We start from the raw sequence: 14,335 nt of genomic DNA, 5'->3' as shown, positions 1-14,335 counted from the left end.
CAGACGCACCCCTGCCCGAATCCTCCCCTCTGGAGGATCGGCTACTTACTGACTTCATGCAAGAAGGGGCGACATCGCTGACATACCGCAAGCTGATTAACAATATGCCTGATCCACTGGGGAAACTGAAGGACAAATGGATGGCGGAAGTGGGTAACTTGGATGACAATGACTGGAACGCAGCCATGGCATCCCCCCGTGAAGCAGGCATATCATCTAAATTTCGCCTAGTGCAGCTAAAATTTCTTCACAGAATCTACTACACCCGTACATTACTTCACAAACTGCACAGGGCGGATCATCCATATTGCCTTAGGGGCTGCGGGGCAGAAGGGACCTTCATACACACGGTGTGGGAATGTCCATTGTTAGTCGGCTACTGGCAACGGGTAATACGCACGATGGCCCAAGCTCTTCATACCACCCTCACCCTAGATGCACGGCTCTGTCTGCTAAACATCTGGGAGCCGACGGACCTCACCTTTCATGCAAGAACCTGGGTCACAGTGGGGATGGTAACAGCGAAACGGGACATAGCACAGAAGTGGGGGTCGGCTGATCTCCCCACGCTACCCCAATGGCTCCGCAACATGGACATGCTCATGTTGACTGAAAGGGCGGTGTACAAATTGAGGGGTAACCCACGTAAATGGAACGGGGTGTGGCAATCCTGGAACGCATACAGGGGGGATATCTGCGAACCATTGGAGGAAGATGATGACGGAGGGTCAGAGAGTGACGAGGAGCGTTGATTGGGTTGTAACTAGGTGAACAGGGCGAGCGCAACGGAGGTGGGTGGGTACAGCCGTGGGAGGTGGCATGGGAGGGGGTGGGAACTAGGGGGCTATGTAACAATACACTGCTCTCTTTACAGATGGACTGTGCCACGAGTGCCGAAAGCTACTACTTCAAGTACGTGCCGGACTAAAGTGTGCTGTTTTTATTGTTTTATGTTTATTGCAAGGTGCGAACGGCATGACTCAGACGGATAGTAGCCAACAAAACACAAAATTGCAAACTGTCTTTTTTCGACACAAGTATATTCCTATTCATCACATCGTCAACGAAACTCGCAATGCTATATACTACTGTGGATGTTATAAGTTTTGCCTTTGTGAATACTGTATCACCTCATTCACCTAGTAACTTATGTATGGAAATGCGATGGATGACAATGTACCTACTATCTTTGTTTTGCACCAAAAATAAAAATTTAAAAAAAAAAAAACAAAGCTCCTACCTTGTTGGGTAGACGTTCGTGACTGTGCACGAACTCGGGCGGAAGCCGCCGCTGCTATTCGGAAACTGTGGGGACAATGGGAGACGGTGATCAGTAAGGGGCCGGGAAGGCGTTAACTTGCTCTCTGTTAGAAACACCGAGTAAGAGCGGGACTTACATTTTAGACAAATGAATCGGTCTGCACGTCGGACACACGAGCTGCAGGGAACTGGCAACGCGAGTGAGTTGGGGGCGTGTCCTGATGGTTTTAACGCATAAAGCGTTAGCAAAGGTCTGATGGGACATGTAGTCCGCTGTGACGAGAGTGAGTAGAGGGCGTGTCCCGGTGTTATAACGCATAATGCGTTAGTGATGGTCTGATTGGACGTGTGGTCCGCTGTAACCTTAACACCCACAAGTGCAATTGTGAAGATGAGACGGACATAATTCGAAAAGAGGGGGCAGCTGGAGAATTGTATGTAAACTGAAGTTTCTCTCCAAGATGTATTCGTGGCAATCCGATCCTTGTATGATCACATTCGGGGAGGCAGGGATAACGGGTACATAAATACGTTTGAGAGTGAGGATATTTTTAGACACATGAGCGACAAACAGCAAAAGCAGACAACGGCTGCAGGCAGGCTATCTAGAGGTTACTCAGTTCATTAAGATCATTCAGTCCCACCATGGCAGTGTTGAACCTCAAAATGAGGTAGGCCTCTTTCTGGGCGAGGCGGACATCGGGGTCCCCCCCAGCTCCCGGGGTGTTCTTGATGTTTGCTAGGATTGTCCACTTTAGATCATTGGAAGAGTGTTCTTTTCGCAGAAAGTGGGATACCAGGGGCGCAGTCACAACTTTATTGTTTATCCTAGATCTATGCTGGATGATGTGTTGACGCACCTCCTGGGTTGTTTTGCCAATGTAGACCTTTCCACAGGGGCACGTGATAGCATATACTGCGTACTTGGTCTTGCAGTTCGTGAAGTTATCATGCCGCCAGAATTTTTGACCGTCCGTGAAGAGGGTTCCTTCTGTCGTCAGGTTACACACTGAGCATGTCCCACATTTGCGGTGACCCATGACCGGGCCCATATTGAAGAGGGTACCCTGTGATTCTTTTTTTGTGACACCTCTTGTGGACGAGATCTGCTGGCCAATGCTTCTGTTTTTTTTTAGAGCGAACAGCGGTTTGCCAATGTGGGGAAGAATTTCTTCAATCAAATGCCAGTTACTGCGAATTATTTTCTGTACCGGGTTGGTATGAGGACCAAAGGTAGACACACAGACCATTCTCTCAACGGTAGATTTTTCTCTTTTTTGAAGGAGATGTTCCCGAGGGGTCCATCTAGCTCTCTTCATGGACTGTTGTAGAAGTTTTGCAGGATAGCCTCGTGCCCTCAGCTTGTTAGTCAGGGCCTCCCCGTGGGTGGTAAAGTCCTCTGTTCTCGAACAATTCCGTCTTACCCGAAGGTATTGACCATATGGGAGGTTGTTCTTCAGGCTTTTAGGGTGGAAGCTTGCGTAGTGTAGCGCATTATTCCTGTCCGTTTTCTTCTGAAAGAGTGTGGACTTCAGGCCCTCTGGTGTAGATTTTATCTCCACGTCCAAGAACGGCATGGATCTGCAGTCGTATGCCAGACTGAATTTTATGTCTGGACTGCGGTTGTTCAGCCACTGGTGGAACTCCTCGAGGGACTCAGGTGTGCCATTCCAGATGCACCACACATCATCTATGTACCTGAGCCACTGCCCAATGTGTGGTGCATACGGGTTGTTGTTATAGACAAATCTGTCCTCGTATTGTGCCATAGACAGTATGGCCATTTCTGGGGCGAAGGGACACCCCATCGCCGATCCCTTTATCTGCAGGAACATCTCGTCCTCAAATACGAAGAAATTCTTTTTGAGTGCTAGGGATGCCAGATTAACGATGAGTTCAGTGGGCACTCTGTGTGGGCGTGGTCTTGAGTTGAGATACAGTTCTATCACATCAACTCCATCCTGCTGCGGGATTTGGGTGTATAGAGAGGACACGTCCATTGTAACTAGGAGTTGGCTGTTTGGATCGAACTCAACTCCCTCAACTTTAGTCAGGAAATCCATGGTATCTCGGAGAAAGGATGGTACTTTGATGGTAAATTCTTTCAGGAACACATCCACGAACTTCGAAATTGGCTCTAACACCGAGTCACAACCCGATACTATCGGGCGGCCTGGTGGAGCACTTGGATCTTTGTGCACCTTTGGAAGGAAGTACAGATGGGGGGTGCGCGGAAAACGTTTAACAAGATACTCTGCTTCCTTGGGTCCAATAATTCCGTTGTCTCTCGCATCTTTGACAATCCGTGAGATTTCATGGGTAATCTCAGCTGTAGGGTCCTGTGTGATGAGCCGGTACCAGTCGGTGTTATATACGTGTTTCCTTCCTTCGGCTTTGTAAAGGGCTTTAGACCAGAGGACCACCGCACCACCCTTGTCTGCTGGTCTGATCACGGCTTCTTGCTGGTTCTTCAGAGATGTTATGGCCTGTTTCTGCTCTTTGGAAAGATTGTTGGGAATGAATCTTTTTTTCTTCTCCAGCTCATTCAGGGAAGATAACACTTTCTGCTCGAAGGTAATGATATTCTTTGCCATGTTGTTATTCGGCGGACAAAAGACAGATTTGTTTCTGAGACCGGATACCTCAGTTTGTGGTTCGTATGTCGAGTCTTTGAAGAACCATCTGAGGCGAATTTTTCGAAAGAATTCGATCACCTCTAATTTGACTTTAGTGAAGTCGATGTGTGTACCAGGTACAAATGAGAGTCCCAATTGCAATAGTTCCTCTTCTGCCTTGGTCAGGACTTTATTGGAAATGTTGATGATGGAGGAATCTTCTAGGACTTGTAGTTCCGTTTGCGCGTTGACATTTCCCATTGTGGTTGTTTGAATTTTGTCCGCTGTTGTGGTTGGCCCTGTCCTAAAAAAGGCCTCTTCTGTTGACCCCTGTTTGATGATCCTTCACCTGGGTCGGATTCTGCAGATGAATCGGCGGATGAGGTTTCGGAAAATGTTAGAAATCTCTTTTTTGATCTTCCTTGGTACGAGTTAAGATATCTAGTCGACTCAGAACGAGTATAGAAATCCTCCTTCAAGTATGGATACACGGACTCTAAATTGAACGCCTTTTTATCTTTCTCGAACTTCGTTGTTTTGAAGTTTATTGTATTGTCCTTGAATGTTGTAATCTCCTTTTCTATCTTTTCTAGAAGGATTTTAGCTTCCGACTCGGTATGGTTATCTTTGATGTTCTGGAGCTGTTCTTCGATCTCCTCAATTTCTTTTTTACAAATTCTGTGGGCTGTTTCGATGGTGTGAACCATAAGGTCTCTACTGCATTTCGTGCTGATACAGCTGAACCCTTTCTTGTAAACTGGATCGTCGGTGAAGAGGACGGGAACGTTCTTTATCTGTAGCCCCCACGGTATTGTACCTGCTCTTAGATTGGCCAACAAAAACTGCCCATGAAGTTCTGTTCTGATGTGCTTTTTTTGAAGTCTCAGTAGCTTGTCTGCCACGTTTTGCTGCTTAGCCGTGCCGCTCAATGTGAATGAAGTGAACAGTGTGGAGTCAGCAAGGAGTTTCTCTATGTGTTCCTCACTAAATGAAAGTGTGTCCTTATCTGCCATTTGTTTTCCTAAACGGAATGCAATTAATGTTTTGTTTATGTGAAGTGAAGCGACTTGAAGCCTTATGGGTAGTGACCCGTTCAAAGACGCAGAAAAGAGGAAAAGGCTGGGTCCTGTCTCTGACCGGCTTGGACCACTCTTATAAACCAAACAAAAGAAAGTGCCGGACAGTGTGGATGATTACAAACAAATGCACACCTAGTATAATTAATTGCTAGGCGGACAAACCATTTGTGATTGATCACTTATATTTTATGAAAACGTTTTTTGAAACATTTTTTTGGCATCAAGGGATGCACACCACATTCACAGAAGTACACAAGTGCATTGAAACCAAAAACAATACATAAAATTACAATGTACACAAATAACAATTGTGATTACGAAAAACAACTGTGCTATGCCTCAAGATATAATGTTGTGCTGAGGCACCAATCCTAAATGAAAAATGAACAAGTGGACAAAAAATGAAATACTAGCCTACTTGTTTCCACCACCACTAGATACCTAGTAATTTTGATATATGGTGCAACAAAATAGGAACACACAAAACTGAGCGGAAGTTTAGAATTTGTGCGAATTATATTCCTATTGTGCCCTGATGTTTGCAGTATCTGGGTGGAGCAGGACGCCGACGCGTTTCGAACCCATTGAGTAAGTTGAGGGTTCTCCTCAGGACAAGGATTGGGGGGTCGTTGTTGCTGTGAATTTAAAAAGATTGGTATCAATAGGGTGCTGACTACCACCTCACTGAAACTAAAGCACTATACAAACACATATGAGTACCTTGTACTTGAAATGTCAGGATACTCCCTGTAGGAATTCCCTGTGGGTAAGATGATATAAACCCTAATTAGTCACATTAACATATATGACATGTGGGCCTCCGAATGATCAAGGAAGGGTGGAAACGTACCTTGATGTATACAACACTAAGGAGTGTATGGGGTGCCGATGTGCATAAAATCAAAGATTACGAGGATATTGCCTGGGGAGATAAACAATACTATGTATCAGTAACCGGGCTCCAGGCGCCCTGATTTAGTTTAACACATGTAGCTATCACTGCCACACAGGTAAACAAAGCTCCTACCTTGTTGGGTAGACGTTCGTGACTGTGCACGAACTCGGGCGGAAGCCGCCGCTGCTATTCGGAAACTGTGGGGACAATGGGAGACGGTGATCAGTAAGGGGCCGGGAAGGCGTTAACTTGCTCTCTGTTAGAAACACCGAGTAAGAGCGGGACTTACATTTTAGACGAATGAATCGGTCTGCACGTCGGACACACGAGCTGCAGGGAACTGGCAACGCGAGTGAGTTGGGGGCGTGTCCCGATGGTTTTAACGCATAAAGCGTTAGCAAAGGTCTGATGGGACATGTAGTCCGCTGTGACGAGAGTGAGTAGAGGGCGTGTCCCGGTGTTATAACGCATAATGCGTTAGTGATGGTCTGATTGGACGTGTGGTCCGCTGTAACCTTAACACCCACAAGTGCAATTGTGAAGATGAGACGGACATAATTCGAAAAGAGGGGGCAGCTGGAGAATTGTATGTAAACTGAAGTTTCTCTCCAAGATGTATTCGTGGCAATCCGATCCTTGTATGATCACATTCGGGGAGGCAGGGATAACGGGTACATAAATACGTTTGAGAGTGAGGATATTTTTAGACACATGAGCGACAAACAGCAAAAGCAGACAACGGCTGCAGGCAGGCTATCTAGAGGTTACTCAGTTCATTAAGATCATTCAGTCCCACCATGGCAGTGTTGAACCTCAAAATGAGGTAGGCCTCTTTCTGGGCGAGACGGACATCGGGGTCCCCCCCAGCTCCCGGGGTGTTCTTGATGTTTGCTAGGATTGTCCACTTTAGATCATTGGAAGAGTGTTCTTTTCGCAGAAAGTGGGATACCAGGGGCGCAGTCACAACTTTATTGTTTATCCTAGATCTATGCTGGATGATGCGTTGACGCACCTCCTGGGTTGTTTTGCCAATGTAGACCTTTCCACAGGGGCACGTGATAGCATATACTGCGTACTTGGTCTTGCAGTTCGTGAAGTTATCATGCCGCCAGAATTTTTGACCGTCCGTGAAGAGGGTTCCTTCTGTCGTCAGGTTACACACTGAGCATGTCCCACATTTGCGGTGACCCATGACCGGGCCCATATTGAAGAGGGTACCCTGTGATTCTTTTTTTGTGACACCTCTTGTGGACGAGATCTGCTGGCCAATGCTTCTGTTTTTTTTGAGAGCGAACAGCGGTTTGCCAATGTGGGGAAGAATTTCTTCAATCAAATGCCAGTTACTGCGAATTATTTTCTGTACCGGGTTGGTATGAGGACCAAAGGTAGACACACAGACCATTCTCTCAACTGTAGATTTTTCTCTTTTTTGAAGGAGATGTTCCCGAGGGGTCCATCTAGCTCTCTTCATGGACTGTTGTAGAAGTTTTGCAGGATAGCCTCGTGCCCTCAGCTTGTTAGTCAGGGCCTCCCCGTGGGTGGTAAAGTCCTCTGTTCTCGAACAATTCCATCTTACCCGAAGGTATTGACCATATGGGAGGTTGTTCTTCAGGCTTTTAGGGTGGAAGCTTGCGTAGTGTAGCGCATTATTCCTGTCCGTTTTCTTCTGAAAGAGTGTGGACTTCAGGCCCTCTGGTGTAGATTTTATCTCCACGTCCAAGAACGGCATGGATCTGCAGTCGTATGCCAGACTGAATTTTATGTCTGGACTGCGGTTGTTCAGCCACTGGTGGAACTCCTCGAGGGACTCAGGTGTGCCATTCCAGATGCACCACACATCATCTATGTACCTGAGCCACTGCCCAATGTGTGGTGCATACGGGTTGTTGTTATAGACAAATCTGTCCTCGTATTGTGCCATATACAGTATGGCCATTTCTGGGGCGAAGGGACACCCCATCGCCGATCCCTTTATCTGCAGGAACATCTCGTCCTCAAATACGAAGAAATTCTTTTTGAGTGCTAGGGATGCCAGATTAACGATGAGTTCAGTGGGCACTCTGTGTGGGCGTGGTCTTGAGTTGAGATACAGTTCTATCACATCAACTCCATCCTGCTGCGGGATTTGGGTGTATAGAGAGGACACGTCCATTGTAACTAGGAGTTGGCTGTTTGGATCGAACTCAACTCCCTCAACTTTAGTCAGGAAATCCATGGTATCTCGGAGAAAGGATGGTACTTTGATGGTAAATTCTTTCAGGAACACATCCACGAACTTCGAAATTGGCTCTAACACCGAGTCACAACCCGATACTATCGGGCGGCCTGGTGGAGCACTTGGATCTTTGTGCACCTTTGGAAGGAAGTACAGATGGGGGGTGCGCGGAAAACGTTTAACAAGATACTCTGCTTCCTTGGGTCCAATAATTCCGTTGTCTCTCGCATCTTTGACAATCCGTGAGATTTCATGGGTAATCTCAGCTGTAGGGTCCTGTGTGATGAGCCGGTACCAGTCGGTGTTATATACGTGTTTCCTTCCTTCGGTTTTGTAAAGGGCTTTAGACCAGAGGACCACCGCACCACCCTTGTCTGCTGGTCTGATCACGGCTTCTTGCTGGTTCTTCAGAGATGTTATGGCCTGTTTCTGCTCTTTGGAAAGATTGTTGGGAATGAATCTTTTTTTCTTCTCCAGCTCATTCAGGGAAGATAACACTTTCTGCTCGAAGGTAATGATATTCTTTGCCATGTTGTTATTCGGCGGACAAAAGACAGATTTGTTTCTGAGACCGGATACCTCAGTTTGTGGTTCGTATGTCGAGTCTTTGAAGAACCATCTGAGGCGAATTTTTCGAAAGAATTCGATCACCTCTAATTTGACTTTAGTGAAGTCGATGTGTGTACCAGGTACAAATGAGAGTCCCAATTGCAATAGTTCCTCTTCTGCCTTGGTCAGGACTTTATTGGAAATGTTGATGATGGAGGAATCTTCTAGGACTTGTAGTTCCGTTTGCGCGTTGACATTTCCCATTGTGGTTGTTTGAATTTTGTCCGCTGTAGTGGTTGGCCCTGACCTAAAAAAGGCCTCTTCTGTTGACCCCTGTTTGATGATCCTTCACCTGGGTCGGATTCTGCAGATGAATCGGCGGATGAGGTTTCGGAAAATGTTAGAAATCTCTTTTTTGATCTTCCTTGGTACGAGTTAAGATATCTAGTCGACTCAGAACGAGTATAGAAATCCTCCTTCAAGTATGGATACACGGACTCTAAATTGAACGCCTTTTTATCTTTCTCGAACTTCGTTGTTTTGAAGTTTATTGTATTGTCCTTGAATGTTGTAATCTCCTTTTCTATCTTTTCTAGAAGGATTTTAGCTTCCGACTCGGTATGGTTATCTTTGATGTTCTGGAGCTGTTCTTCGATCTCCTCAATTTCTTTTTTACAAATTCTGTGGGCTGTTTCGATGGTGTGAACCATAAGGTCTCTACTGCATTTCGTGCTGATACAGCTGAACCCTTTCTTGTAAACTGGATCGTCGGTGAAGAGGACGGGAACGTTCTTTATCTGTAGCCCCCACGGTATTGTACCTGCTCTTAGATTGGCCAACAAAAACTGCCCATGAAGTTCTGTTCTGATGTGCTTTTTTTGAAGTCTCAGTAGCTTGTCTGCCACGTTTTGCTGCTTAGCCGTGCCGCTCAATGTGAATGAAGTGAACAGTGTGGAGTCAGCAAGGAGTTTCTCTATGTGTTCCTCACTAAATGAAAGTGTGTCCTTATCTGCCATTTGTTTTCCTAAACGGAATGCAATTAATGTTTTGTTTATGTGAAGTGAAGCGACTTGAAGCCTTACGGGTAGTGACCCGTTCAAAGACGCAGAAAAGAGGAAAAGGCTGGGTCCTGTCTCTGACCGGCTTGGACCACTCTTATAAACCAAACAAAAGAAAGTGCCGGACAGTGTGGATGATTACAAACAAATGCACACCTAGTATAATTAATTGCTAGGCGGACAAACCATTTGTGATTGATCACTTATATTTTATGAAAAAGTTTTTTGAAACATTTTTGTTGGCATCAAGGGATGCACACCACATTCACAGAAGTACACAAGTGCATTGAAACCAAAAACAATACATAAAATTACAATGTACACAAATAACAATTGTGATTACGAAAAACAACTGTGCTATGCCTCAAGATATAATGTTGTGCTGAGGCACCAATCCTAAATGAAAAATGAACAAGTGGACAAAAAATGAAATACTAGCCTACTTGTTTCCACCACCACTAGATACCTAGTAATTTTGATATATGGTGCAACAAAATAGGAACACACAAAACTGAGCGGAAGTTTAGAATTTGTGCGAATTATATTCCTATTGTGCCCTGATGTTTGCAGTATCTGGGTGGAGCAGGACGCCGACGCGTTTCGAACCCATTGAGTAAGTTGAGGGTTCTCCTCAGGACAAGGATTGGGGGGTCGTTGTTGCTGTGAATTTAAAAAGATTGGTATCAATAGGGTGCTGACTACCACCTCACTGAAACTAAAGCACTATACAAACACATATGAGTACCTTGTACTTGAAATGTCAGGATACTCCCTGTAGGAATTCCCTGTGGGTAAGATGATATAAACCCTAATTAGTCACATTAACATATATGACATGTGGGCCTCCGAATGATCAAGGAAGGGTGGAAACGTACCTTGATGTATACAACACTAAGGAGTGTATGGGGTGCCGATGTGCATAAAATCAAAGATTACGAGGATATTGCCTGGGGAGATAAACAATACTATGTATCAGTAACCGGGCTCCAGGCGCCCTGATTTAGTTTAACACATGTAGCTATCACTGCCACACAGGTAAACAAAGCTCCTACCTTGTTGGGTAGACGTTCGTGACTGTGCACGAACTCGGGCGGAAGCCGCCGCTGCTATTCGGAAACTGTGGGGACAATGGGAGACGGTGATCAGTAAGGGGCTGGGAAGGCGTTAACTTGCTCTCTGTTAGAAACACCGAGTAAGAGCGGGACTTACATTTTAGACGAATGAATCGGTCTGCACGTCGGACACACGAGCTGCAGGGAACTGGCAACGCGAGTGAGTTGGGGGCGTGTCCCGATGGTTTTAACGCATAAAGCGTTAGCAAAGGTCTGATGGGACATGTAGTCCGCTGTGACGAGAGTGAGTAGAGGGCGTGTCCCGGTGTTATAACGCATAATGCGTTAGTGATGGTCTGATTGGACGTGTGGTCCGCTGTAACCTTAACACCCACAAGTGCAATTGTGAAGATGAGACGGACATAATTCGAAAAGAGGGGGCAGCTGGAGAATTGTATGTAAACTGAAGTTTCTCTCCAAGATGTATTCGTGGCAATCCGATCCTTGCATGATCACATTCGGGGAGGCAGGGATAACGGGTACATAAATACGTTTGAGAGTGAGGATATTTTTAGACACATGAGCGACAAACAGCAAAAGCAGACAACGGCTGCAGGCAGGCTATCTAGAGGTTACTCAGTTCATTAAGATCATTCAGTCCCACCATGGCAGTGTTGAACCTCAAAATGAGGTAGGCCTCTTTCTGGGCGAGGCGGACATCGGGGTCCCCCCCAGCTCCCGGGGTGTTCTTGATGTTTGCTAGGATTGTCCACTTTAGATCATTGGAAGAGTGTTCTTTTCGCAGAAAGTGGGATACCAGGGGCGCAGTCACAACTTTATTGTTTATCCTAGATCTATGCTGGATGACAGTTTACATACAATTCTCCAGCTGCCCCCTCTTTTCGAATTATGTCCGTCTCATCTTCACAATTGCACTTGTGGGTGTTAAGGTTACAGCGGACCACACGTCCAATCAGACCATCACTAACGCATTATGCGTTATAACACCGGGACACGGCCTCTACTCACTCTCGTCACAGCGGACTACATGTCCCATCAGACCTTTGCTAACGCTTTATGCGTTAAAACCATCGGGACACGCCCCCAACTCACTCGCGTTGCCAGTTCCCTGCAGCTTGTGTGTCCGACGTGCAGACCGATTCATTCGTCTAAAATGTAAGTCCCGCTCTTACTCGGTGTTTCTAACAGAGAGCAAGTTAACGCCTTCCCGGCTCCTTACTGATCACCGTCTCCCATTGTCCCCACAGTTTCCGAATAGCAGCGGCGGCTTCCGCCCGAGTTCGTGCACAGTCACGAACGTCTACCCAACAAGGTAGGAGCTTTGTTTACCTGTGTGGCAGTGATAGCTACATGTGTTAAACTAAATCAGGGCGCCTGGAGCCCGGTTACTGATACATAGTATTGTTTATCTCCCCAGGCAATATCCTTGTAATCTTTGATTTTATGCACATCGGCACCCCATACACTCCTTAGTGTTGTATACATCAAGGTACGTTTCCACCCTTCCTTGATCATTCGGAGGCCCACATGTCATATATGTTAATGTGACTAATTAGGGTTTATATCATCTTACCCACAGGGAATTCCTACAGGGAGTATCCTGACATTTCAAGTACAAAGGTACTCATATGTGTTTGTATAGTGCTTTAGTTTCAGTGAGGTGGTAGTCAGCACCCTATTGATACCAATCTTTTTAAATTCACAGCAACAACGACCCCCCAATCCTTGTCCTGAGGAGAACCCTCAACTTACTCAATGGGTTCGAAACGCGTCGCGTCCTGCTCCACCCAGATACTGCAAACATCAGGGCACAATAGGAATATAATTCGCACAAATTCTAAACTTCCGCTCAGTTTTGTGTGTTCCTATTTTGTTGCACCATATATCAAAATTACTAGGTATCTAGTGGTGGTGGAAACAAGTAGGCTAGTATTTCATTTTTTGTCCACTTGTTCATTTTTCATTTAGGATTGGTGCCTCAGCACAACATTATATCTTGAGGCATAGCACAGTTGTTTTTCGTAATCACAATTGTTATTTGTGTACATTGTAATTTTATGTATTGTTTTTGGTTTCAATGCACTTGTGTACTTCTGTGAATGTGGTGTGCATCCCTTGATGCCAAAAAAATGTTTCAAAAAACTTTTTCATAAAATATAAGTGATCAATCACAAATGGTTTGTCCGCCTAGCAATTAATTATACTAGGTGTGCATTTGTTTGTAATCATCCACACTGTCCGGCACTTTCTTTTGTTTGCATTAATAATATAGCATAATCTAAATGCAATTATAGGGAGGTGAAAATATGAGGCCTCCATCATTGAACAGGGGGAGGCGAATGAGTATGAGGGACTCCAACGTTGTGGGGAGAATAAAGAGGTGCACACAAGTGCACATCGTGAGGCAATGGAATTAGAGGATGTGTGGGCAAGGGGCTGTTGAGTGGCCACAGGGCCTAGTGAAGAGTGTCCTGAAACCAGATCCCTCAGTACATTTCAGCTCTCTTCTCGGGGCAGAGGGAGGCACTGTGAGGTTCTCACAGTATGGCCTCTGTAGGTGTTTGGGGGACGCCTACTCGTCAAGCCGCAACGTGGGAAAAGACCTCTATGAATCATCAGCTGGTTCAGGGGTTTGAGGGCAAGGGGGAGTGGGAGTAGAGGGATGCGGGGAGAGAGGAGGATGAGCTCTTTCAACTGTGTTGGTCTGGTATTCCAGGATGCTGCTATGGGACACTTATGGATTCATCGGCCTTCCTCTCAGTGCAGTGCAGAACTCCCTGCGTTCCCCCAACAAAGTAATGCCCAGTTTCATAGGGATGGGGTCGGGTTGTTGTGCTCGCTAATGCATGGTTAGTAGGTGCTTAACCCCTTCCATGCTCATGACGAGCTCAGCTCGTCATGCAGTACACTGCTCGTGTGCTCATGACGAGCTCAGCTCGTCATGAACAAGGGGATTCAAGGGAGTTCAGCACCCAGGGAGAATTGCTGTAGCATTGAAGGTGTTAACCAATAGGAGGACTAAATTAGCAAAACATGCTTGCACCTTGTGGTTCTTCCTCTCTGAAATATGCCTAGAGTTATGGCTACCCTTGCCTTGAGTGTTGTACGCTCTGCAGCTGTGCCTAGTACTGCATATGTGAAGTGCCGGAGGGCGGCTATGCTGGAGCATGTGTTGAAAGTCGGACGATTGAGCCTGACATCTAAGGCATGTGAGGGCGGTGGCTGGGAACATGCGGTTTAGCTAGGAGGGTGTAAGGTAGGCCCTATGGAGAATCATATAATTAATGTTTTGAAATTGTCCCTTTCTGGATATGACGTGGGGTGATTCAAGTGACCTAGTCCATTCAGTATGGTGTAGGGGTTTCTCCGGATCCTCCACCCATACCTGTCGGAGATGTGTCAGCTGGATTCCTGTGTGTTTCCTAGTGGCTTTGTATAGCCAAGTTATGAGGTGTCGTCCTCCTCCCCTGGTAAGAAGTGTATATGCCACTGCATGTGTGGGTGGCTCTTCGTCTGTCACACCCCACAATGACTTGAGGGTTCCCAGTAACTGTCCATATGAAAGGAATTGGTTCAGGAAATGTTGTAATC

The sequence above is a fragment of the Lissotriton vulgaris genome, chromosome 9 (assembly GCF_964263255.1).
Source record: "Lissotriton vulgaris chromosome 9, aLisVul1.2, whole genome shotgun sequence".
Lineage (NCBI taxonomy): Eukaryota > Metazoa > Chordata > Amphibia > Caudata > Salamandridae > Lissotriton > Lissotriton vulgaris.
Note: the sequence above shows the minus strand (reverse complement) of the source record.